This window comes from Macrobrachium rosenbergii, unplaced genomic scaffold, assembly GCF_040412425.1.
Source record: "Macrobrachium rosenbergii isolate ZJJX-2024 unplaced genomic scaffold, ASM4041242v1 282, whole genome shotgun sequence".
In the NCBI taxonomy this organism is placed as follows: Eukaryota; Metazoa; Arthropoda; class Malacostraca; order Decapoda; family Palaemonidae; genus Macrobrachium; species Macrobrachium rosenbergii.
This window is the reverse complement of record NW_027100730.1, coordinates 3,576,456-3,601,832: the sequence shown is the minus strand read 5'-3', so window position 1 is coordinate 3,601,832 and position 25,377 is coordinate 3,576,456. Positions and strand designations below refer to the sequence as shown.

At 38.7% G+C, this 25,377-nt stretch overlaps 1 protein-coding gene across 3 annotated transcripts in view; it reads left to right on the top strand.

The window, feature by feature from the left end:
• The window catches only part of LOC136838265 (oocyte zinc finger protein XlCOF6-like), a 109,317-nt gene that overhangs the window by 23,804 nt on the left and 60,136 nt on the right, over window positions 1-25,377 (top strand). For all 3 annotated transcript variants that reach the window (XM_067103130.1, XM_067103127.1, XM_067103128.1), the window contains exon 4: window positions 12,536-12,658. The gene's annotated coding sequence lies outside the window, so the exon portion shown is untranslated. The remainder of the gene's footprint in view (window positions 1-12,535; window positions 12,659-25,377) is intronic.

The window sequence follows — 25,377 nt, the reverse complement described above, 5'->3', positions numbered from 1 at the left end:
CGCGAAGACAAGGTTCAGTAGAACCAACCAGGAAGACGTCAACATAGAGCTCAGAAAAATTGAAGTGTCAGTTGAGACACACCCTCCACCATCTGCCTCTTTGGAGGCAAGGCCAGCACTCGCTGGCCCGGTGCCAGCTTATGTTGGTGCCAACTCCTCTTTGGAGGACAAACCAGCAGATGCTGGTCCCCCAGCGCCAGTCCTTGCTGGTGCTTCTGCCTCTTTAAAGGCAGAGCTGGCTACTGCCAGCAATAGCAAGATAGATGAGGAGGTCTCTTTAGAGAACACCTTTGCTCTCTCCGTCTCGATTGAGACGGAGAGAAAAGAAACTAAAAAAACCCTCGGTGTCAAAGACACTGAAGGAAAGGATGTTGGCTCTTTCAAGGTGGTTATTCCCCCCAAGAAGCCAACAAAACTGCCCATTAAATTGCCCTCCCCAAGTAGAAAAAAGAACCCTCCCAATCTTGTAAAAAGGAACCAAACTGATGGTCCCAGACAGAAATAAATTCACTTCTATAATTCAGTGGAACTGTCAGGGACTCTGAGCAAAGTATGAGGAAGTGAAGCTTTTGCTCTGTGAGCATTCTCCTGTTGGGGTATGTTTGCAAGAGACCATGCTAGGTGAATATACCCCTTGTCCTAGGGAATATGTTCACTTCAGAACTGAATTTGATTTGGAAGTGGGAAATCACGGTGGATCCCTCATCTACATCCGTCAAGATACTCCACACTACAAAGTAAAACTAAACACTCCACTTCAAGCTGTGGCTGTACGGATTAATTTAAGAAGACAATATACTATATGTTCCCTTTACATTCTACCCAACAGTCATGTCTCCCGAGAGGACTTAATATCTTTAATGTGGCAACTACCAGAGCCATTTCTTCTTCTTGGTGACTTCAACAGCAGACATCCATTGTGGGGAGATGTAACATCAAACCAAAAAGGGAATATGATGGCATCTATTTTAGAAAATGAAGGTATAGGCCTTCTTAATGCTGGAGAACCTACCCATTATCACATTCAGACTGGTACTGTCTCCTGCATTGACCTTTCAATTTGTAGCTCTAATTGCAGTGTTGATTTTAGTTGGAGAACAAGTGATGACTGGCATTCCAGTGACCATTCTCCAATTATAATCAGCGCCAATGATGGTCCACCTATCCCAAGATCACCACGATGGTGCTTAGAGAAAGCAAATTGGAAAAAATTCAAAGATTTGAGCGAGTTGGAAGGGGATGCCAAAGATTTCCCAAATGTAGATGATGCCATAGATCTACTCAATGGAACTTTCCATACTGCAGGCTTAGATTCAATTCCTCGAACTAAAGGACTTTTCAGGAGACGGCCAGTTCCAAGGTGGTCAGAAGAATTAAGGCTGCTGCATCGAGCTACAAGGTCATCATTGACCAGGTGCCGTAGACATCCCACCGTGGATAATGTCATCACTTATAAACAGTGTAGGGCACGATTTCGAAAAGCTATGAAAGCTGCCAGAAGACAATCATGAGCAGAATATGTATCCTCTATTAACAGCAGAACACCAGTCAGCAGCATTTGGAAGAAAATAAGAAAAATTCAGGGTAAATTTACACCCAGTCCTCCTCCAGTCCTTAAAGTAAATAATAATCATGTCACTGATGCCACAGAAGTTAGTAATATATTTTCTGAACACTTTGCTCGAGTCTCTGGAAAATCAGATAGTTCCCCAGGACATCATTTCAGAATGATGGAAGAACAACAGGTCCTTGACTTTTCATCAAACAAAACTGAATCTTAAAATATGGCTTTTTCGGAAAGGGAATTTGACTGCTTTAGCCAGGAGCAAGAACACTGCCCCTGACCCGCAGGAGATTCCTTACGAAATGTTTAAACACATTTCAAGGAACACAAAACTTTTTATAATCAGTATTATCAACAGAATATGGGATGAAAGCAGCCACCCTAGCATATGGGAATTGGCAATCATGTTACCATTCCTTAAGCCTGGAAAAGATCCTCTCTATGCAGCAAGTTACCGCCGCATTGCGTTACCTTGCTGTTCGTGTAAATTAATGGAAAAAATGGTAAATGTAAGGCTGATGTGGTATTTAGAGCACAACAATATTTTAACACCTTATCAGTGTGGCTTTCAAAAAATGCACTCCACACTGGACATCTTACTGCAACTTGAAACCTCTGTCTGTGAAGCATTTGCCTCCAAACAACACCACGTGACAGTGTTTTTTGATATAGAAAAGGCATATGACACTGCTTGGAGACATGGAATTCTCAAGACAATGCATAAGAGTGGTCTACGAGGAAAATTACCTTTATTTGTCAGATCATTTTTACATCGTAGGTATTTTAAAGTCATAGTTGGCAGTACTTTATCAGAGAAAAGGTGCCAAGAAGAAGGTGTTCCCCAGGGCAGTGTTCTCAGTGTAACACTTTTTGTTCTGGCCATAAACAGTGTTACATCTGTTATTCCAAAAGAGGTCTTAAAGACGTTATTTGTGGATGACCTGTCAATATCTTTTGCTGCCACCCGGATGACTGTAGCCGAAAGAAAGTTATAAATAACGATAAATAAAATAGCAAGTTGTGCTGAGAAACAGGGCTTTAAAATCTCTGTTAGCAAGACTACTGCTGTCCACTTCTGCTGGATCAGGGGAGTACATCCTGATCCAGATCTCTATTTGTATTGCCATAGAATCCCATGTGTAGAACAAGCGCGCTTCTTAGGCCTAGTTTTTGACAGCAGAATGACTTGGGTGCCCCATATCAAACATATCAAAGCAAAGTGCCAAGAAGCGCTACACATCTTGAAGGTGCTGTCTCACACCAGTTGGGGAGCTGGTAGAAATCTTATACTAGAACTTCATAAAACCTTAATCTTATCAAAGCTGTCATACGGTTGTGAAGTATATTCTTCAGCCTCTTCATCTAACTTAAAAATTTTAGATTCTCTTCATCACTCACGTATTCGTATAGCCACAGGAGCTTTTCATTCATCACCAATATCTAGTTATCTAGTTATCTAGTTTGCTAGTTGATGCAGGAGAAATGCCCTGAACTCTATCGTCAGTCATCATTACTTCGATACTGGTTTAGAGTGCAAAGACTTCTCAAATGTCTGGCATTTGCTGTGGCAAACAGAAATATTTTTAACGGTATTTATGAAAATCATCCAAGGTATCCTACTCCTTTTAGCTACAGAATTAAAAAGATTTTAGAGGATACAAATATTGGAAAAATCCCCGTACTTCCTTTTGTGTATCCCACTACTCCTGTCTGGAAGTTACCTGCTGTGAAATTCTGCAGGTACTTCAGTGGAGCAAAGAGGGATAAATCTGATGAGGAATTGAGGGCAATATTTTTAGAGCATGCTTCAGAGCATATGGATACAAGATTTATATTTACTGATGGTTCCAAACCCAATGTAGGTGTTGGTTATGGAGTTTTTAGTGAATCTTTTAACCGAAGAGGTGTGCATCCTTCAGTTGCTTCAAACTTTACAGCTGAGCTGTATGGCATCTTAGTAGCACTGGAACGTATTGCAACACTCCCAGTGTCTAGCTACACAATATTTTGTGACTCTAAAAGTGCCTTGCAGTCCCTGGAAGTCTTCAATACTGATCATCCCTTAGTGTTGAAGATCTTCCAGTGGATCTTCTTGCACCATTAAAGAGGAAGCATTGTTTCCTTTTGTTGGGTTCCTGCCCATGTGAACATATCAGGAAATGAAAAGGCAGACCAGCTAGCCAAATTAGCAGCACAAACTCTGATACCCAGAAAATGCCCTGTTCTATATCGTGATGCATTCTATATTATATGAAAATTCATCCAGCAATTATGGGCACATCAATGGGACAGAGTAGGCCCCAATAAAATGAAAGAAATCACTTGTCAGACACACCCTTGGAAATATGACTTAATACCAAGGAAGTGGGAGGTTGTATTGTGTAGATTACGTATTGGCCATACACGTTTAACTAACGGCTTTGTGATGAATGGGGAGAATGAGCCCTTCTGTGACGATTGCTTGGTTCCACTGACTGTTAGGCATTTGCTGGTTGAGTGTCCCAGTCTAGTGGAACTTAGGAATCGTTTTTTATCATATAGCAGTGAAGCAGGTGGTAATTATAGCATAGCAAAACTGTTGGGAGAAAGTATATGTATTAAAAATGTTATCTCTTTTATTAAAGAAGCTGGTCTTCTCAAATATATTTGATGGCTGTGCTGTCTTAGTATATATATATTTTTTTTCTTAAGCTATACTGTTTTTATCAGATCTTTTTAGCAGAATTTTATATATTTATTTATTTATTTATTTTAGTTATAGTTTTGTTTTTTCTTTTTAATCAAATTTATATGTAGTTCTGTTTAGAAGAATTTTATTTTTAATTTTATATAACATACTATAAAAGTGAAAAGATCACATTTAGTATTCAGTGTCAGAGACCCTGATAGTTGTAACGCCAGATAGCCCACAATTAATAATAATTCGATTTTGTGATGGGGTTAGCAATTAACACCAATACGACAGTATTTATGAAATATTTTTAAATTTCACGTGGGCGCAGGCAGTGAGAGAGATCAACTTACAATAGACCAAATTCTTTTCCTCCACCTCTTTATTCCATCTTTTGGCTAAAAAAGTAAAAGAGAATGATAAAAGTATTGTTAGTAACGTTATATTCTTGTGTAAATGGGTACAGCCATAAACAACCAAACGAGAAACTGTTGTTTTGCTAATAACCGAATCGGATAACAACAATTGTTTTGCTTGTATTTCAACCATCGTACAGTTAAATAATTACCGTAGTTATGTTACAAATGACGTTAAGTACAATAGGACTGATATATTTTTTACACTATACCCTTATTTGCTTTGGAGAAAAGATCGACAAGGAAATATACTGCTACAGTAACTTTAAGCTACAAGTTGTAACTTAAGCTGAGAAAACAATGTTCAAGCTGCTAATGACTATAAATTATTATGCATTGGCAGCATGGATGAAACTCGACTGTAAATAAAATTGGAGAGAAAGTATTTTAATCAAAACTACTGGGCATGAAAAAACACATATTACTGTTATTTTCATGCCGATAAAAGATAAATATGTAAAGTTCGCATTATGATGAAATCGAAAGAAAATAGTGAACAGAATTTTTTTTTTTATACACAAAACAAACATGCCCCCAAACGGGCAGCTGCCAGTGTCATCTATAAATGAAAGAAAATAGCTAAATTAATTTCACAACGAGACTTATTTAGGTTGAATTTCGACTTAAAAACACTTCGTATAACAAAAAATATCCTTGTCCTATATAAATAGTATCTAGAGAAATCATTTACGCTAACTAGAAACAAGAAAAGCGCTCTGAACTGAGTTAAATGTGGTGAAATAAACCAAAATAATGATCGGTATGATCGCATTTTATAATACAAAAGCAATATGAGAATATATACAGTATAATATTATTGGATACAGTGTAGTAAAGCATAGCTTTTTAAAAGATCCAAGGAAAAGATGCACAATCGTTATGTTGATTTTTTATAATGCAAATTTAATATGTGAATATAGAGTACAGTATAATGTAGGCTAGGCTACCATGTATGTATACAATATACCATAGTGTACGCTAAGCCTTGTTTGTTATTCAATTTCTCTTTATACGGAATTATCAGAAGTCAATCTGCATTTAATCTGCAGAATTAGCTGACACTAATCTCAATTAGAGCTAGAAGATTGTTTGAGTCGCTGAATATAAATATGCAAGTGCCTTTAATAGTAAAATCACCTCCTCCCTGGACAATGAATAAAATGAGAATTTGCACACACCAAGTATTTATCAAAAAGTAACTCATATACACCAGAACACCATAGACAGCATACAATAGAGCATATAAACTGAAAAGGTCCACATCATGCAATATATACAGATGGATCTAAATCAGAACATGGAGTGGGATATGCTGCAGTGTCCCAAGACAAAACTTATCAGTTCTCTCTTTCTAATAATGCTTCCATGTTTACAGCAGAATTGTATGGAATTGCATCAGCTATAAAAATAATTAAAGAATCATCATTCAATAATTTTGTGATTTTCAGTGATTCAAGAAGCGCTATAGAAGTTATTCAAAGTTACAAATCAAATAATAATATAGTACAACAAATTAAATTATATCTCCATAAATTATATAATAATGGAAAAAATGTAGAATGTTGGATCAAAGGAAATAAAGAAGCAGACAAAGCAGCTAAAGCAGCAACTCACATGACAAGATCAAATGTGAATATCCCTGTTACAGATTATGCAACTCACATAAAAATGGGTATCATAAATAAATGGCAATATATATGGGATGAAGAACCTGAAAGTAATAAATTGAAAGAAATAAGTCCTAATGTTAAAAAATGGAGTTCATCATATCAGAGAGAGAGACACGCACAAGTAAATTTAACACGCCTCAGAATAGGCCATAATCGTGTGACACATGGGCACTTAATGAGCAGCCCACATGGCCCGGCTCCCGAGTGCTCAGAATGCAGAGTAATAATAACGGTCAGACATGTGTTATGTGAATGTCCAAAGTATGACCGACAACGAATGTCTACTTTTGGAAATAGATCAATGAAAGAAATTTTGTCAGAATCTTTTACATTTTCAATCGTTCCAGTTTTGATGTTCTTGAAGAACTGTAATTTAATTAATAAAATATAAAGATAAGTAAATAATAAAAGCACGAAAACCCTTTTAACATTTGTTGAATTTAAAAAGGGGAAAATTTTAAAATTTGTTTAATTTATATTCTGAATTTTAATATACCCTTTTAGTATGTATGTAAGGAAGTCTGAGTAAATGTATTTATTGTATGTGTGTGTTTCAGTATGAGAGGATATGCCTATGTGCAATTTTTAATTTCATTTTAATTCATTCATAATTGTACTGAATGATTGATTGGGTCCTAGCGCTTGACCTCAGGCCTGGACCTAGTATATTTTAATAATTACTGTACCATATATATATATAGAGTATACTGTATAGTGTAGGCTAGGCTACCATATATGTATAGATGGTACTGATTACCCTAGTGTAGGTTAGGCAACATTCGAGATCTAATTTTTTCAACAAACGATGGTTGTTTTTGGAACCTAACCACATCACAGTGGGGCAATACCTGTTTCCCGATCTGGTCTGGAGAGTACTCTCCCTGGCCCAGTTTGTGAACAGTGCGAGAGAAAGGGCCAAGGCACCCAGGTGTCTCAGCTCTTCCTGCCAGCACTACAAGCGCTCCCCGAGTGCTTACCAGTGCTCGATCGGGTTCCCAGCCTGGTGTCCCGATCCTATCGGTTGAACACCAGAAGAAGCAGGGAAGAGATTCTTTTTGGGAGTCCTGCGGGACTTCTAAGGGACTGACATTCTTCTGGGAGACAAGTTTTTCTCGTTGGCTGTTCCTGCCCTCAGGTGGGAACCGATTTGCATTTTCCTGTGGGGTCTGGCATTTCGGGGGCTGCGAGAGCGCACTCGAGGCCCACTCATTGCCAGTCTTAGAAGTCTGCGTCTAAGACTGGTTCTGTGCCTGGCTCTTTTCAATTTCTTAGGAAACTGAAAGCAGCCTCTCCTGATTTTTGGGAGTCTTGTAGGTAGCTCGAATTCTATGAATCACGAGCACTCTCTTGACAAGAGGCACAGGATGAGAGAAAGTGCTGAGACACCCAGGTGTCTCGGTGCCGAGACGCCAGGTGTCTCAACACTGCCCACCAGCTGCTTTGGTTGCTTGGCCGGGTTTCATCCTTGTGTCTTGAATCTTAGGGTTCGAGCATGCAGGGATAGCAGACAGAATTCCCCTTTAAACCTTCTTCTCAAAGGGCCTTGGCCTCAAAGTAATTTAGAGTTTGGGAAACTAAGGCTACTTCATGCCAGACGAGTTCCGCCTTGTTCAGTTCTGATTGTGTTTGTGCGATCGGCTCGGCTCGGCTTCCTTGCTCCGCCCACCTCCTGGTCGCATCTGTGAGACTGGCTCGGCTTGACTCGCCCCGCCTGCCTCCCAGCCCACCGCATACCACCCAGTCTGGATTGCGTTCGCGTGATCGGCTTGGTTCGGTGCGGCTTAGCTCTGCCCCGTTCGGTTTTTCCGAATCGGGTTCTTGGCTCTGTTCGAATGAACTTTCGGCTCTTCCCAGGAAAGCATTTTGCCATGGCACAAGCGCTCTCTTCCCCCATGTGGCAATAATCTCTTTCAGTTGACTATCGCTCACAGTCCACCTCTCCTGCTGGTCTTACTGGCAGGACAGGTAGGGGTACTCTTTCTCCTCACCTGTCCTCTTTTCTTATCAGTTGTTCCGAGAGGTGTGAGACAGACAGGGAGAGCTCCGATGAATTTGTCTTCAGAGTTTGGCTGCCTGGTGTGCTTTGGGTGTCGGTCCCCCAATTGTCTTGTAGTACAACCAGGTAGTCGAGGATGGTTTCTTGAGATCTGTCAAGGTCTCCCTCCAAGGAGAGAGGTACAGGAGTTTCACGCTTCAAAAGCAGCGGGGGTCTTCCTCAGAGAACTTTGTGCTGATTGGTCAGCGCAAGGATCCCCGGGACAGGACCGTGGCTCCCCCAATGAATAATCTTCATCACTTGCAATCCTTGTAGTTTCGGGAGCCGCTGCGGTCCTTGCTTGCAAGAGCGTTCTTGACCAGGTGAATACTTTTCTTTTGACAAGGAGTTCATTCAGGTCGAGACACCAAGCTTCTCCCCCGCCTCGACAGAGTACGAATTCTTGCCTCGGAGGGTCTTGCCGACTGCAGATTGTTCTGACTGTGCTTCACCTGGACTGTGTTCTTTCTCTGCTTCTCCTTGCCATGAAGGGTGTTCCCTTCCGCAACAAGAGGCGGTGATCTTGAAGGGCACTGGCTGGTTTCCTCCAGGCAGTCTCCTGATGGATCCACAATCCTTCACTTTTAGGCTTTCTCTCCTCAGTTACGACCATATGTGGAAAGGACCCTGCCTTTTGGAGACTGGTCTTATACCAGACGGCAATCTGTGGACAATTGTGGTGCTAAGAAGAAGGACTGTCCTAATTCAGATCTCCGGTTTCACAAGTCCCAAGTTGGCTTGACCCTTAGGAACGAACCTTTTCTTGGTTCTGCCTTTCTCTTTCAGAGATTTGCCAGATACCGCGGTAATCAAGCCTTGTCCTTTGGACAATGGCCAAGACCTTTGGGTCTTAGTCATCTTGGCTTGACCTTGAGTTCAAGCCAGCCCCCCGTCAGCTCCTAAGAAGTTCCAGGCTTCAGAAGAAGATTGCGGAACACGTAGCCCTCTTCTTCCCTTCTGGGAGAGTACGCATAACTGTGTATCTTTCCACCGTCTTTTCCATAATAGTAGCATCTCGCCTAAGGTGTTGGTTCTGAAAGTGAGATGGATACCGAGAGTGACTGGCCTCTCTTCCTCCTCCTTCCCCGTCCTCCTACTTCTCCTTCGGGATGAGAATAGGACTCAAACCAATACTTGCTGGATCTGGCGTCTGATGCAGTATGACCACACATGGAGCACCCATTCTATTTCTCTTCTAGAATCATAGAAGCAATTCCGCTCCTGCCTCTAGCAAGGGGAGGAAGGAGAGACTGGCAATAAGGGAAACCTTATCTCGGGTTTTCCTTACTGCCTCCGACTCTAAGATTCTTCCAGCCTATTTCGTATGAGTTACGTTTCCTCACTCATGCGAAAAGGTCCAGTTTCTGACATTTGATCTTGCAGTTCCTACACTCTGATCAGTATGTCAGAGGCACACGGTACTCCTCCTCTCTCTTTTGACCAGGAGTAGCCCAGATGTGCAGTTCAAGAGACTCACTCAGATCCCTCCCTCCAGCCAGTGAGTCTTCCTAATGTAAAGGACCGATGGTTTGTATATCGTGTTGGAACAAATCACAATTTTTGAAAGTAAATTGTATTTTATGCCCGCCTCATGCCACCCCTCAATCTGAACCTGGACCGAAAGTCAAATTGGAATGTTTCCATCGTGGCAGGTGGGTATTCCCGCCTACCTGACGGTAGTTACTACCCAACCACCTTGTTCAAGAGTTTAATGGCTGTGTTCATCTTCACCGTAAGTAATTCCTCACTCCACAAACACAGTTGTAGGCACACTACACTATTTGCTCACTCCACAAACACAGTTGCAGGCACACTACACTATTTGCTCACTCCACAAACACAGTTGTAGGCACACTACACTATTCGCTCACTCCACAAACACAGTTGTAGGCACACTACACTATTTGCTCACTCCACAAACACAGTTGTAGGCACACTACACTATTCGCTCACTCCACAAACACAGTTGTAGGCACACTACACTATTCGCTCACTCCACAAACACAGTTGTAGGCACACTACACTTTTCGCTCACTCCACAAACACAGTTGTAGGCACACTACACTTTTCGCTCACTCCACAAACACAGTTGTAGGCACACTACACTATTCGCTCACTTCACAAACAGTTGTGAGCAGATTGCCCACAACTGTGTTTGTGGAGTGAGTGCTTAGGAACCAGGTAGGAACCTGGCACAGGCTCTTGCTCTTCAGGAGCTGCTTTTTGATAAACCTGGAAAAATGAGCAGTTTATCTGCTTACAGAAGCAGAGAATTAGGATTTTCTCAAAATTCTATTGGTCTGTATCCCCTAAGACTTGTCTGTTTGTTTATGTTCCCCCTTTATTCCCTTTGGTTTTTTATAATCTTTGCTTCTGTAAGTGGATAAACTGTTAATTTTTTCATTCTTTTTCATGATCCAATAAATATTTGATAGATCTGTGTGCTGATCTTGACTTTACGTAATGCAGTGAATTTGGACCCCTAAACAGTAGGATTACCAAACTTTCTATATGCTGTATTCATCTGGAAACTGGTTGGCTAATCTGTTTGTTACTGTTACAATGTGCTCCATGACTTCATCATCAAAAATACTAGTGAAACAAACTCCTCGGGGTTACCGATGATTATTAGTCAGTCTATGTTAGAGGCTTCTGAGCTGCTACTCTAAGTCTCATAATCATCGTCATTCTCTGCGATTAGTGATAATACCTCATCAGGCAAAGGATTTTCCTTTCACTTTGGAACGCTCATTTTGGGGGATAAATGGGACGAAAGCTAAAAGAAATTAGTCATTTATCAACAAACACCTGAATCGTAGTGGGAGGCGCCAGGTTGATGTCCTCTGTCAGACTGCCTTTTCATGACAAAAAAGTTGCCATTTACCCCTAACTTAGTTCATAGTGTTATCAAATGATGTTCTTACAATTTGTATAGGAGTGGAGTACATTTCTGAGCTTGATCAGTGGGGCACCAGTGTTGAAAGAGGGAGAACGTGTTACTCCGTTGAAGGCAGTTTGATGTGGGATGCGGGTGACCGAGATATGCCGTTGGTGACGCTTAACAAGTTAAGGGAGAACCATAGTCACATAAAAACATCAAATATTAAATGATTATGAATTAATTTTTCCACACAAACAAACCATTTTACTTCAGTGGCCTGAGTGAGACTTGAACTGGGGACTTACAGATAGGCTGTACCGTATATTCTCGTGTAATGTTCAGTTTTTGGCCACCTATTTCCAAGCCTGAAAATCAGGGGTCGAACATCACGAGAGTTACACATTTGAAACTATAAATGTTTGGGACCTGCCCAGGCTCAGATTCAGTAGTGTATGATTGCCTAACAGCAGAAAACAACAAGACTAATGTCGTCCCTGTAAAAATAAAGAAAATGTTGTTACAGTGATATTTTTACATGTATTATTATTATTATTATTATTATTATTACTGTATTTTGTTTCAGTAATTTTGTAAATTTGACTTAATTCACATAAACATTACCAGTCTCTGTTTTCATCAGCACCCGTTATTGTACATAGCAAGGATTGTTTGAAGGTTTTCGAAAAGAAGGTACGAAATCTTATTATACTACAAACATTTATTATAACTTCAAGAATGTACAGTGATGAGAACTTTAGAGAAAGATAAGGAACCCAGTAAGAAAGTTACACGACTCAGGCCAGCAAAACTCTCTTTTCTCTACTTTAATTATTGGTATTATTGATGATTTGCAGGTTACCAGCTGTGCTGAAGGTATTTCCATATGCAAAGACCAAGGGTTTGTATGTTAGGAAAAATACAAATTACTTTAAACTTTGTCATTTTACATATTTTATAGACTTACAAATGTAAAATTGACCTTGAAATGAGAGAATCTTAGCTTAACTAGGCCTAAGGCTAGCATGACCAATTGTAGTGTTTTGATCCCAAAACTAGCCTAGGCCTACATAAACTTAGCCTAGCCTGGACAATATTTTCCAGAATCAAGACTTGAACATTACAAGGGGTATGGGCTGAAATCATTATTTCTGGGGAAAAAAAAGTGGTATGCTGCTTGCTTTAGTCTCCGGGACATTGTATATTGATTTTACTGAGAAAAGCATTGCCTCTATATTAATGTAAACCCAAGACATTTCCTGTATGTAAAGTATATAATGATTAGTTTCTTTATCTTGCAGATAATTCATGATGCACCAAATGCAGAGGTCCTCGGAAAGTGAAGTTTAAGTAATCATAAAAAAGGAAGTGCATTTCTTGGTCTTGTTGGGATGTGTTAGGATCACTGTCCATTTTATTTTTCTGTAAGTATTGAAAAGATTATTTGTACATTTATGAGTACTGTCGTTCATGTACAGTATGGTTAAAAGTTTAACTCCTGAGGTAAGGAACATTCTAATTGTTTAGGCTTAGCTCTCTTGGCATCAGAATTGAAAAAACAAATCATTTGTTCCCACAAGGATACGAACCTTTGTCTGTTATATGGGAGTACAGGCAGTCCATGAGTTACGACAGATATCCGTTTCTACAGTTGTAGGTCGAAATCCGGCGCAAGTCGGAATAATAAGTAATTGGTGGCATAACATCAGATTGTTCCTACACAAATACAAACCTTTGGTCTTTACGTAAGGATATTACTTCAGCGCAAGCTGGGAATGGCCGTTTAACTTTTAAATAAGGTACTATAGTTAACCACCGACAGTAAGGGTAGGAGCTCTGCCTACCCATTGGTATGCACTCACTTTGCTCTCGGCTGTGATCGAGTGTAGATGTCTCCTCTGCCTGACTGACCGTTTGACTTAGCATATTTATGTTTTTGTTTGTGAATACTTGATATGTGAGTGTAGGCGTTGTTTTGCTTATACTTACATAATTATCTGAGCCTAGGGAGAGCAAGCCGCGTGTCACGAGGCATTGCCCTGACATCGACAAACCCTGCATTGCTTTCTCTCTTCTCTTGGGATAGATCCCCTTACTCCCTGCACTTTATGCAGAAAATGTGTGTAACCAATCTAGCCCTTGTTTGGAGTGTCGTGTCTGGCTGTCAGAACAATGGGTGCAATTTGCCTAGAAAAGGAAGAGAGAGAAGAGGGTTTCCCCGGCGTCTTTGGATTGCAGTATGACTCCTTTGACACCTAGGGTTCTTTCTGATTTCTTCCTGCCCCAAACCAAACTGCCTCCTATTGTCTCCACTCCCAAGGGAGCGGTCTCCTCTTCACCGTCTCCTAGTGCTTCGTTGGGAGAGAGTCGGTGTAGGAGGGCGACGATCCAGTACGACGCTTTGCTGGGGGTCTCAGTTCGCTTGGGGCGCAGGGAGAGTGCTCTCTTAACCTGACATGTCTTGCAAATGTGTTGCAGCCCAAGGGGCTTAGGAAGCTATGGCCTTCCCTAGGCCTCCCAGGAGAGCCTTTCGTGGAGGGCTTAATCTCGCACTTGAGGGCCTCTAGTGCCCCTCCAGTGACTGCTGATTCCATGACCGTATCTACGACTACGTTCATGATATGTACTGGATCTAGGACCGCCACTATGGCGGTGGTTCCTATGATCCTGCCTCCTGTAGGGTGCCCCAAAGTGCTCCCCCCAACTTCCTCCCCTTGGGGCAATGTCCTTCTCCACTCCCTGTTTGAAAAGGCCTGCCGTGACCATAAGAAGCGGTTGAAGAGGAAGAGTTGCAAAGTATCTTCATCATCTTTGTTGTGTGCCTATGCCTCCTCCCCTTCTCCCAATGCTAGCAAGCAGAGGAAGAAGAAGGTTGTCTCTTCCAGCCATAATAAGGCCCATAGTGCTTCTAATGGTCAGCCTTCTTCCACGGAAAAGGTTTAGGGATCTCTCGTTTGCTTTCCCAATCTGTCTAGGGGCCTGGGAACCGCTGCATGGGGTTCTACGGATCCCTGTGTCACGGGAGCAACAGGTGCATGGGGTTCCGTGGACCCCCGTGTCACTACTACTGGTCCCTGAAAGACCTTCCCTGGCTGGTAAAGGTCCTTCTACTGCTGCATGGGGTTCCATGGACCCCTGTGGCACCAGTATTGGTACCAGGAAGTCACTTTCCTGGACCGGTAAGGGTCTTTCTACTGCTACACAGGGTTCCATGGACCACTGGCACCTGGTACCAGTCCTGGGAAGTCAGTTTTCCTTGCTGGTAAGGGCCCCCAGTCTATGGACCCAGGCCTGGCCCAACAAGAGAGAGAGTGAGCTCTGAGTGTGCAGGCACTCCCTCACCCCCTGCACATTCCTGCACAGAAACAGTGACAGGGTCCTGGAGTGGTGATGCCGTCTACTGGTCTGCTCATGTGGGAAGGCAAAGAGGAGGTCCCCCATCTTCTAGTCTTCTTCTACTGTAAAGGCCCCGGCCTCTAAGAAGACTGTAGCACGTCTTCAGGACAGCCCCTGTGGCCACTGTCCCTGGAACAGCCCCCCCTCCACGTCACGTGAACAGAACCGCTCTCCTCGACCTGTACGGCATCATCACTGCAGGTTGACAACTGCCCATGGCCTTTCTCACCCGCCAGGTCTTCGGCTTCCAACAGTCTGTGAAGGGTGCTAGGCATCTATCTCGCAACTGTCCCCTCCACCTACTCAGGGTTTTCCAGGAACCTGGACCTGGACAGGCCTAGGGTTCAGGGCCAGGAATATTCACGCTTCCATCCAAGCCCAACTACAGAAGCATACACCCCAGGTACAGTCCTCGGATCAGACCAGTCGTAGGCTCAAGTGATGGAGTGATTGCCATGGGACTGGCGAGCATCTCTCTCTTGCAGAGGGAGTAACCCAGGAAGACTGTGACCTGGAAGGGCTTGAGAGCTCTATACTCCAGGACTTGGATGCCCCTGAATTGCAGAGGGTTTTTTTTTAGAGATCATCTGTTTGATACAGCAGTTTAATGATCTTGAGGAAGAGACCATAGCTTTCTCCATGGACTGTTTGTCAACCATCGAAGCTTTTGGTGAACCCAAAGTCTCGATGGGCTTGCGAGTTGTGGAAGAGGTCTTGGACCAGGTGAATTATCTTGTGTATGAGCAGGACAATTCACTTAGGTGTAGCCAAGTGTGCAAGACACTTCCTCAGCCTTTCACTCGCCAAAAGAATGCTTCAATACCTCAGAGAGTCCTTTGCTGACCAAACAGGTTGACCCGGACCTGGTTTGCCTGTGTCTGGGTCCGTTGCTGGACAGACTCCATGCAGAGGGAGTTATCTCTGTTACAACAGGAAGCAATGGCTATGGAATCGACTGCCATGACAGCATTCCAGACTGTCTCGTGAAATTGTCTTTGGTCTCTTGCAGTGCCCAAAATCGGTTCTTCCTCTTTTGGGTCTCGTAATTCTGAGGAAGCCACATTCAGGAGGCTGATGATGTCTGGAGGTAGAGCCGTCTCCTACCTAGCCCACCAGACAGCTAACCTGTGGGCAAACCTGGTGCTCAAGAGGAGAGATGCTGTTGTGACTCAGGTCACCAGGTTTGTTGGTTCCACTTTGACATTGGCACTTGTTATGAACCACAAAAAGATTGGGACTGAGAAAATCTGGCAGCAGCTGAGGCAGACAAGTGAGGAAGGAGCTAATTAATACTAAGAGGAGACCTTAAGACTAATTCATTCACAGAATTTACAATTGATTAACCCTTAAATGCCGAGCCTCTATTTACAAAAGTGTCTGCCGTATGCCGGCGCGGTTTGAGAGTTAGCGCCGAAGCGGAAAGAAAGTTTTTTAAAAAAATCACAGCACGCTTAGTTTTTAAGATTAAGTGTTCATTATTGGCTCATTTTTTTTCATTGAATGAAGTTTAGTATGCAACCATCAGAAATGAAAAAATATCATTATCATATATAAATATTGGAATATATGACAGCGCGAAAAAAATTTCATATATAATTGTATACAAATCGTGCTGTGAGCAAAACGGTTAAAACTAATGAGTTATTTTTTTTTCATTGTATTTTATACTAAATTGCGATGATTTTGGTATATAACAAATTTTAAAAAAATCAAAGCAACACAGAGAAAATACTATCACAAAATGATGCATGAATTCGTAACGCGTGGACGTAAAAAAAGGTTTTTTAAAAATTCACCATAAATCGAAATATTGTGCTAGAGACTTCCCGTTAGTTGCAAAATTAAGGTAAATGATTGAATGTTACTCAGATGTAAGAGTTTTAGCTTACAATTGTATTTTTTTACCATTTCGGTCGAGTCAAAGTTGACCGAAGTTTGAAATTTTGGCACTTATTGTGATTTATATGAAAATATTTCAAAACTGATAAAAGCTACAACCATGAGTTATTTTTTTGTGGTATTCTACGTGAAATTGCACACATTTTCATGTATAAAACTTTATGTAACGCCTAATAGAAAACGGTGCAAAAATTACGACAAAGTGACTAAAGAAATTCTGAGATTTTCAGCAGAGTTAGCATGCGCGGAGGTAAGGAAAAAGTTTTTTCAAAAATTCACCATAAATCGGAATATTGTGCTAGAGACTTTCTGTTTGTTGCAAAATGAAGGTAAATGATTGAATGTTACTAGAATGTAAGCGTTTTAGCTTACAATTGCATTTTTCTACCATTTCGGTCGAGTCAAAGTTGACTGAAGGTTGAAATTTTGGTACTTATTGCGATTTATATGAAAATATTTCAAAACTGATAAAATCTACAACCATGAGTTATTTTTTGTTGTATTCTACATGAAATTGCACACATTTTCATGTATAACACTTTATGTAATGCCTAATAGAAAATGGTTCCCCTCAATATGAGACCACCTTGATGTGGTGAGGGGGCTCTTGAACCCCAGGAATTTGTTTCTGGGTTTGAGTCCAAGAGTCTCATACACCATCATATATTATTTTGGATTAAATTTGTGGAATTTTCCACTTTAATAAAATTTACTAGACCTGATAAACAGGAAAAGAGATCATAGCTGGGAATGGGTTTATATCCGAAGCTAAATAGTGAGAACTGTGGCAGGACCATCAACTGCCCGATAATGTTCAGACCCGAGAGTTACCAGATTGGTAGCTCAAAGGCGGAACTATTTGTTAGGGCTGGACCACGGATTCCAAGGGGGGTCTGATTCTATGGATAGGACTCTCGGCATTCTATCCAGTTTGCCCACAACATGATTAGGGTGGGGATTGTATTCTTGTAATACTCTCAGTCCTAGCAAGCGGGTTTGGCTTACACTTGGGCCACTCTAATCATGTTGTGCCATCCCCTTTTGGGGTAGGGTACGGAGTGGACATTTGGGAGTCAGTTCTCACTTGTGCCATTAGTGGAAGAATAAACTCCATGAAAGGCTGATGATATCTTTATAAGGTTTTCAGGATTACTTTTTTTTTTTTTCCTCCCCTCAATCTTTATGACAAGTCAGTTTAAGGATTTGAGTACCCCTGGACTCTTTGATGGTAGCGAATCGGCATGGTTGACAACCATTGGAACCTCATCTGACAACCCTTCTTTAGAAAAGTTGAAACAAAATCAGAATGCAATAACACTGGAACCATATGCTCCAGTACAAAGGAAACCAATAAAAAGTAAATACCGTCTTGACACAACCTTGACTCACTTTGACTTCCTCTTTGGGAGTGGCAGTTGGTCAAGGTTTCTAACCTTAGAAACTGACCAGAAAATATCAGCACTCAAGTTGGAAAACTATTTATTGAGCAGACACTCTACGACTGAAATGTCGTTTAGACAAATAAAAGAAAAGACTTGGCTTATAGAGGCCACAATAAAAAGTCAATCTGAAAATTATTTAACAATAAAAAATATAGATAACATAAATATAAAAATAAAAAAACATAGTACTATGAACAGTATTCAGGGTACTATTGTACTTCCTGAGAATATGTCAAAGGAGAAGAGATTACTCCATCACCAATAATTGGTACAACAAGAACAAATAAAGAAAGAAATATACATGACAACTCTTGTGGATGTAATGATTGTTTCATTGCATTGTGCAACGATAACAAAAACATAACAAAAGATGGCTTAACAAACATTATAAGAAACTTTATGAAATATAGAAAAAAAGAAACGACAGATTTGAATACCCATGAAAAAGGTTGCATGTGCGTTGAGCACTTAGTATATTGAGCACTTAGTATATTATAAAGAAAAACAAATGAATGTTGTGAGTAAATTATTAGAAAAAATCCAAATTGATAATACAAAAAAAGAGGGTAAAACTCGACCGTTATAATAAAATATTTTCAATAGCTATATAATACAATGGAACGTAAATGGTCTGCAGACCAGATTACACCTAGGAGAAATACAACGATTACTAAAAGAATATGAACCTATGATATTATGTTTACAACATGTCAACAAAACAATATCAACAATAGGTAAATATACCTTAGCATCTTCATCTACAGAGGAAGAAGGAAATTTAGGTACTGCTATATATGTGCATAACAAAGTATGTTATGACAAAGTACCGGTAAACTTTAATGATCTGCGAATATCGAGTACTAGAATACAAATCAAAAACGATAAGTATGTAATTTATAATTTATACAACCAACCCAATAAAAATTATGACTTAGACAAACTTAAAGAATTACCTAATAACAACAAAGAACCTATATTAATACTAGGTGATTTTAATGCCCACAACCCGATGTGGGACTGTAATTGTACAGACTCAAATAGAGCAGGAAGTAAAATAGAAGAATTCATAGATTCATATGACATTTGCTGCATAAATGATAACGAAATCAACACATATTTTTCTAAAACACATGGAACATTTTCCTCAATCGACTTAACGCTATGTACAACAAAAATATTAGATAGATTAGATTGGAATACAGTTGACGACTTGCATACAAGTGACCATTTCCCAATATTAATTTCATTATTACAAAATAACCCCACCAAGCATGTCCATCAATATAACATTTATAAAGCAGATTGGGAGCAATATGAATTCCATACTAGGGATATCCCACCATTTGAATATTCAAAAGACCACAATAAAACTAATAAATTTCTTGTTGAGGTCATTACAAATGCAGCTGATAAAGCAATACCAAAATCCAGATCTCATCCAACAAAACACAAAGTCCCATGGTGGTCTGAAAAACTAACAGAATTAATAAAAATAAAACACCAAATTGGAAGACGATTAGATAATATGAATAGAAAATTCAGTAAAATAAATAAAACATTACCGATATTAGAAGGAACCTTACAAAAACTGACTATATTATTATTAGAAATTAATACATTAAAACCTCTGTATAACAAAGTATCTGCAAAATTTAAAAGAGAAGTAATTCAAGGAAGAATCATTTCATGGAGAAAATATGTATCAGATCTCTCTAATAATACTCCCATACAAAAAATATGGGAAAAATTCAGGAAAATAAATGTTAAACTACCTAGACATGCCATAATAAAAGATGGGAAAAGAATGCTTGGTCCTAAAGAAATAAGTAATGTAATAGGTGAAAATTTAACAAAAGTAGCGACAAAAATTTAGATGAGCATTTCCGAACTAGGAAAAATAATAGAGTTAATAACAATAAATTTTGAAACCATACAAGATATTTATTATAATAGAAAGTTTAATATGGATGAGTTAGAATTTGCATTGTTGAACAGCAATAAATTTGCCCCTGGCAAAGACATACTTATTAGAGTTTTATAACCACTTATGGCTTCGAAATTTATTTCCTAATGAATGGTGTAAAGCTGTAATTATTCCTATCCCCAAACCAGGAAAAGATCCCAGTAATGTAAACAATTACAGACCAATTTCTTTAACTAGTTGTCTATGCAAATCAATAGAAAAAATGGTAAATGCTCGACTAACATGGCACATTAGAGAAAACAAAATTTTGACTCCCACTCAATTTGGGTCACAATGTAACAGATCGACACTGGATTCTCTATCTAACTTAGAAGATCACATACGAAGAGGATTTGAACGAAAGCAAATTACTATAGCCGTGTTTTTTGACATTAAAAAGGCATATGATACTACATGGAGGTATGCAATATTAAAAACGTTACATGAAAGTAACATCGGTGGACATTTACCTATGTTTATCCAAAACTTCCTGATAAAACGCAGTTTTCAGGTGAGAGTTGATGATGTTCTGTCTAGAACATTTCCTCTTGAAAATGGTGTTCCACAGGGAAGCGTCTTTAGTGGCACACTGTTTACTTTAGCAATTAATGATATCAGTAATAATCTACCTATTGGTATTAAAAGTAACCTGTATATGGATGATTTTGCCATATATTATTCAGCATCTCGAATAAAACATACAGAATGAATCATTAATAAAAGCATAATAAAAATAGATGAATGGGCTTTATCTGTAGGCTTTAAATTTTCCATAGGTAAAACCCAAGCAATCATGTTTTATAAAAATAAAAAGTGGAAAAAAGGCGAAGAAATAGACTTGAAAATCAGAAACCATAGTATACCAATTGGCCAAACAGCAAAATTTTTGGGGTTAGTATTTGATACTCACATGAACTGGAAAGCCCACATAACTTACATGAAATCAAAATGTAAAAGAGCATTAAACCTAATTAAAAAACTGTCGAACACTACTTGGGGAGCCGATAGACATACCCTTACTTTATTGTATAAAGCAAAAGTGCTGTCTGTCGTTGATTATGGAAGTGAAATATATGGCTCGGCATCAGACGCAACACTGAAAACGGTAGACCCAGTTCATAATGAGGGTCTTAGAATATGTTCAGGAGCCTTTCGATCATCACCAACATCTTCTTTACAAGTTGAATGTGGTGAACTGCCTTTGTCTCTCCATAGAGAGCTAGTAACAATGAAGAGTGCTCTGAGAATTCAGACAAATGATTCTCCAACCAAAAAATTATTTGGATTAAGATATGTGTTTATAAACAATCATCCACCTTCTTTCCCAATTAGAGTTAGAAGATTATTTGAGTCGCTAAATATATATATACAATTACCTTTAATATTAAAATTGCCTCCTACTTGGACAATGAACAAAATGAGAATTTGTACACACTTGAAATATTTATCAAAAAGTCATTCATATACTCCAGAGTACCATAGACAACAAGCAGTAGCGCATATAATCCAAAAAGGTCCACATTACGCAATATACACTGACGGATCTAAATCACAATACGGAGTGGGATATGCTGCGGTATCCCAAAACAAAACGTATCAGTTCTCTCTCCCAGACAAAGCCTCTTTATTTACAGCTGAGTTATGTGTAATAGTATCAGCCATAAAAATAATTAGAGAAGTCTCATGTAATAATTTTGTAATTTATAGCGACTCCAGAAGTGCTATAGAAGCTATTCAAAGCTACAATAAAAAAAAATAATATTGTACAACATATAAAGTTCTCACTCCATAAATTGTATAATAAGGGAAAAAATATTGAAATATGTTGGATCCCTGCCCATGTAGGGATTAAGGGAAATGAAGAGGCTGATAAAGCAGCTAAAAAAGCGGTCCACATGACAAGAACAAATGTAGACATCACTATCAGTGACTATACAAGATATATAAAAACAGTCATTGTAAAAAAGTGGCAAAATATATGGAACAAAGAACCTGAAAATAATAAATTAAAACAGATAAAATCCAGTGTTGGAAAATGGAGTTCGTCATATCAGAGAGAGAAACACGCACAAGTAATTCTGACACGTCTTCGAATAGGCCATACTCGTTTGACACATGGACACTTAATGAACAGTCCATGTGGCCCTCTTCCCAAATGCCCAGATTGTAATGTGCTGATAACAGTTAAGCATATACTGTGTGAATGTCCAAAATATAACCTGCAGCGATTATCAAATTTTGGAAATAGACTGATAGAAGAAATTTTGTCAGATTCTTCAACACTCTCAATAGTGCCCATTTTGATGTTCCTGAGAAGCTGCGAGTTAATTGGTAAAATATAAAAAATCAATCAATCAGAATAATGAATTTCAAAACAAGTAAATTTTATGATTTTACTTACTTTATTTTAAATTTTAGTTTACCTTTTTAGTGAGTACATATGGAAGCATGAGTTTAAATGTATTTATTGTGTGAGTGTGTTCCTGTATGAAAGCGTATGCCTTTTTACAGCTTTTAATTTCATTTTCATTTTTGTTCATCATCATTGACAAGTGACCTATTAGGTCCCAGTGCTAGGCTTCTAGCCTAGACTTGTCATTTCATCCTAATCCTTCGGGCCAGCCCTATGAGAGCTGATGGTCAGCTCAGTGGTCTGGTTAAACTATTTTAATAATAATAATAATAATAATAATAGAAAATGGTGGAAAAATTACAACAAAGGGACTAAAGAAATTCTGAGATCTTCAGCAGAGTTAGCGCGTGCGGAGGTAAGGAAAAAGTTTTTTTCAAAAATTCATCATAAATCGCTTATTGTGCTAGAGACTTCCCGTTTGTTGGAAAATGAAGGTAAATGATTGAATATCACTAGAATGTTAGATTTTTTGCTTGCAAAAATACCCATATAAATATAATATATATATATATATACATATTGGAATATATATATATATAAAAATATTATATATATATATATATATATATATGCTGTTATATAAATATATCTATATATATATCTTTATCTGTATATATCTATATATATCTATATATATAGACATATGTATATATCTATATATATCTATATATATCTATATATATATATATATCTGATATATATATATATATATATATATATATATATATATATATTTTTATAAATATATATATATATATATATATATATATATATACTTTATATATCTGATGAATATCTACCCCTCGAATGAGACCACCTTGATTAAGAGGGCTTAACTTGAACCCCAGAATTTGTTTCTGAGTTAAAGTCCAAGAGTCTCATATGCCATCGTTATTGTTTTGGATTAGATTTGATAAAATTTCCACTTTTGATAAAAATTGGTCGACCTGATAAATAGGAAAAGATATCATAGCTGGGAATGGGTTTATATCCGAAGCTAAATAGTGAGAACTGTGGTAGGACCATCAACTGCCCGATAATGTTCGGACCTGAGAGATATCAGGCGGAACTATTCTTTAGCGCTGACCACGGATTCCAGGGGTGTCTGGTTCTTGGGATAGGACTCTCGGCATTCTATCCGGTTTGCCCATAACATGATTAGGGTGGGGATGATTGTATTCTTGAAATACTCTCAGTCCTAGACAATCATGGTTTGGCTTACACTTGAGCCACTCTAATCATGTTGTGCCATCCCTTATGGGGTAGGGTAGGGACGGACATTTGGGAGTCGGTTCTCACTTGTGCCATTAGTGGAGGAATGAACGAAAGGCTGAAGAATATAATTTTTTTTTAGGTTTAATCTTAATTTTCAGTTGTCCTTGAAGATTTTAAGTTACCCCTGGACCCATTGATGGTAGCGACTCGGCACAGTTGATGATCGCAGGAACCTCCTCTGACCTCTCTCTGGAAAAATCAGAAAAACATACAAACGTAATTACACTGGAGCCCTATGCTCCAATGAAAAACAAGCCAAAAAAACAAATATCTTGACCCTGACATTGACCCACTTCGACTCCGGCTTTGGGAGTGGAAGTTGGTCAAGATTCCTAACATTAGAAACAGAGAAAAAAATATCGCCATTGAAACTAGAAAACTTCCTATTGAATCGACATTCAACTACTGAAATGCCATTCAGACAAGTAAAAGAACAGATGTGGTTGATAGAAACCTCTACAAGAAATCAATCGGAAAACTACTTAAATATAAAGAATATTGATAATGTAAAAGTAAATATTAAAAAATATGACAATATGAACAGTGTACAGGGTACCATAATACTCCCTGATAATGATGAACGAATAGAAAAGAAAATATTGTTTGATTCCCTTAAAAAAAGGTACAACAATATACAAGACTGCGAAAATTTACAACATAGCTAGTAGACGGAGTAATGAAAAAATACTAAGAATAGCAAAGATAAAATTTGAAGGCCATGAATTACCATTAAAAATAAAAATCTTAGGCCAAAGCAGAGAACTGAGACTGTATGTTCCAAAACCACTACAGTGCCAAAACTGTAGTATGTATGGACATAGAAGAAAAAATTGCCATAATACATCTGTATGTGCATACTGTGGATCTGACAAACATGCCACACAGTGGAGGTGTGGTGAACCAAAATGTGTGAACTGTGGACAAAATCACCATGCAAGATCTAAGGAATGTATATATTATATATACAACACAGAATTGAAATTACTTCAGGAAAGGACAGGAATGCCTATAAAAGAGGCCAAATTAGAATTAAAGGTTAGAGGAATGCATGATCCCGCTAAGAAACGAACTTTTTCTGCAGCAATAAGATCAAACAAAGAAACAAAAAACGGGAAATAAATAAGAATAACAAAACCTGATAGATCAATCTCAAAGAAAAACAACCACTTTGCAAGAAGAAACTAATATAGCAAAAGACCAAGAAATGTATACAAATCTTTGTTCAAATTCATTTGAGATTTTAAAAGAAATAGAATCACTACAAGACAATACAAGCACCACAGAAATATTAAAAGATAGTTGTGATGAATTAGAAACTAAAGAAAAAAAGAGACCTTTAGAGAGAACTCCACCCAAGACCAACAAAAACCAACTATTATTAGAGATACATCCATTAAAATAAAGTGGGAGACCCCAAGAAAGAACATAAACCAAATAATAAGAAAATACCTTTGTCTCTTAAAGTAATAATAAAACCAATAAAAACAGATACCCAGAACTCCAAAGAAATAGCAGAGGAACAAACCATTGACAATAATGATTATGTGATGGGAGAAGAGATTACCCCATCACCAACAATAGGTGCAGCAAGAGTAAATGAAAAAATGACACACAAAAACACATGTGGATGTAATGAATGTTTCTTTGAACTCTGCAACAAAAATGAAAGCATAACAAAAGACAGTTTAACAAACACTATACGAAATTTTATAAGTTACAGAAATAAAGAAACTACTAGTTTGGACACTCATGAAA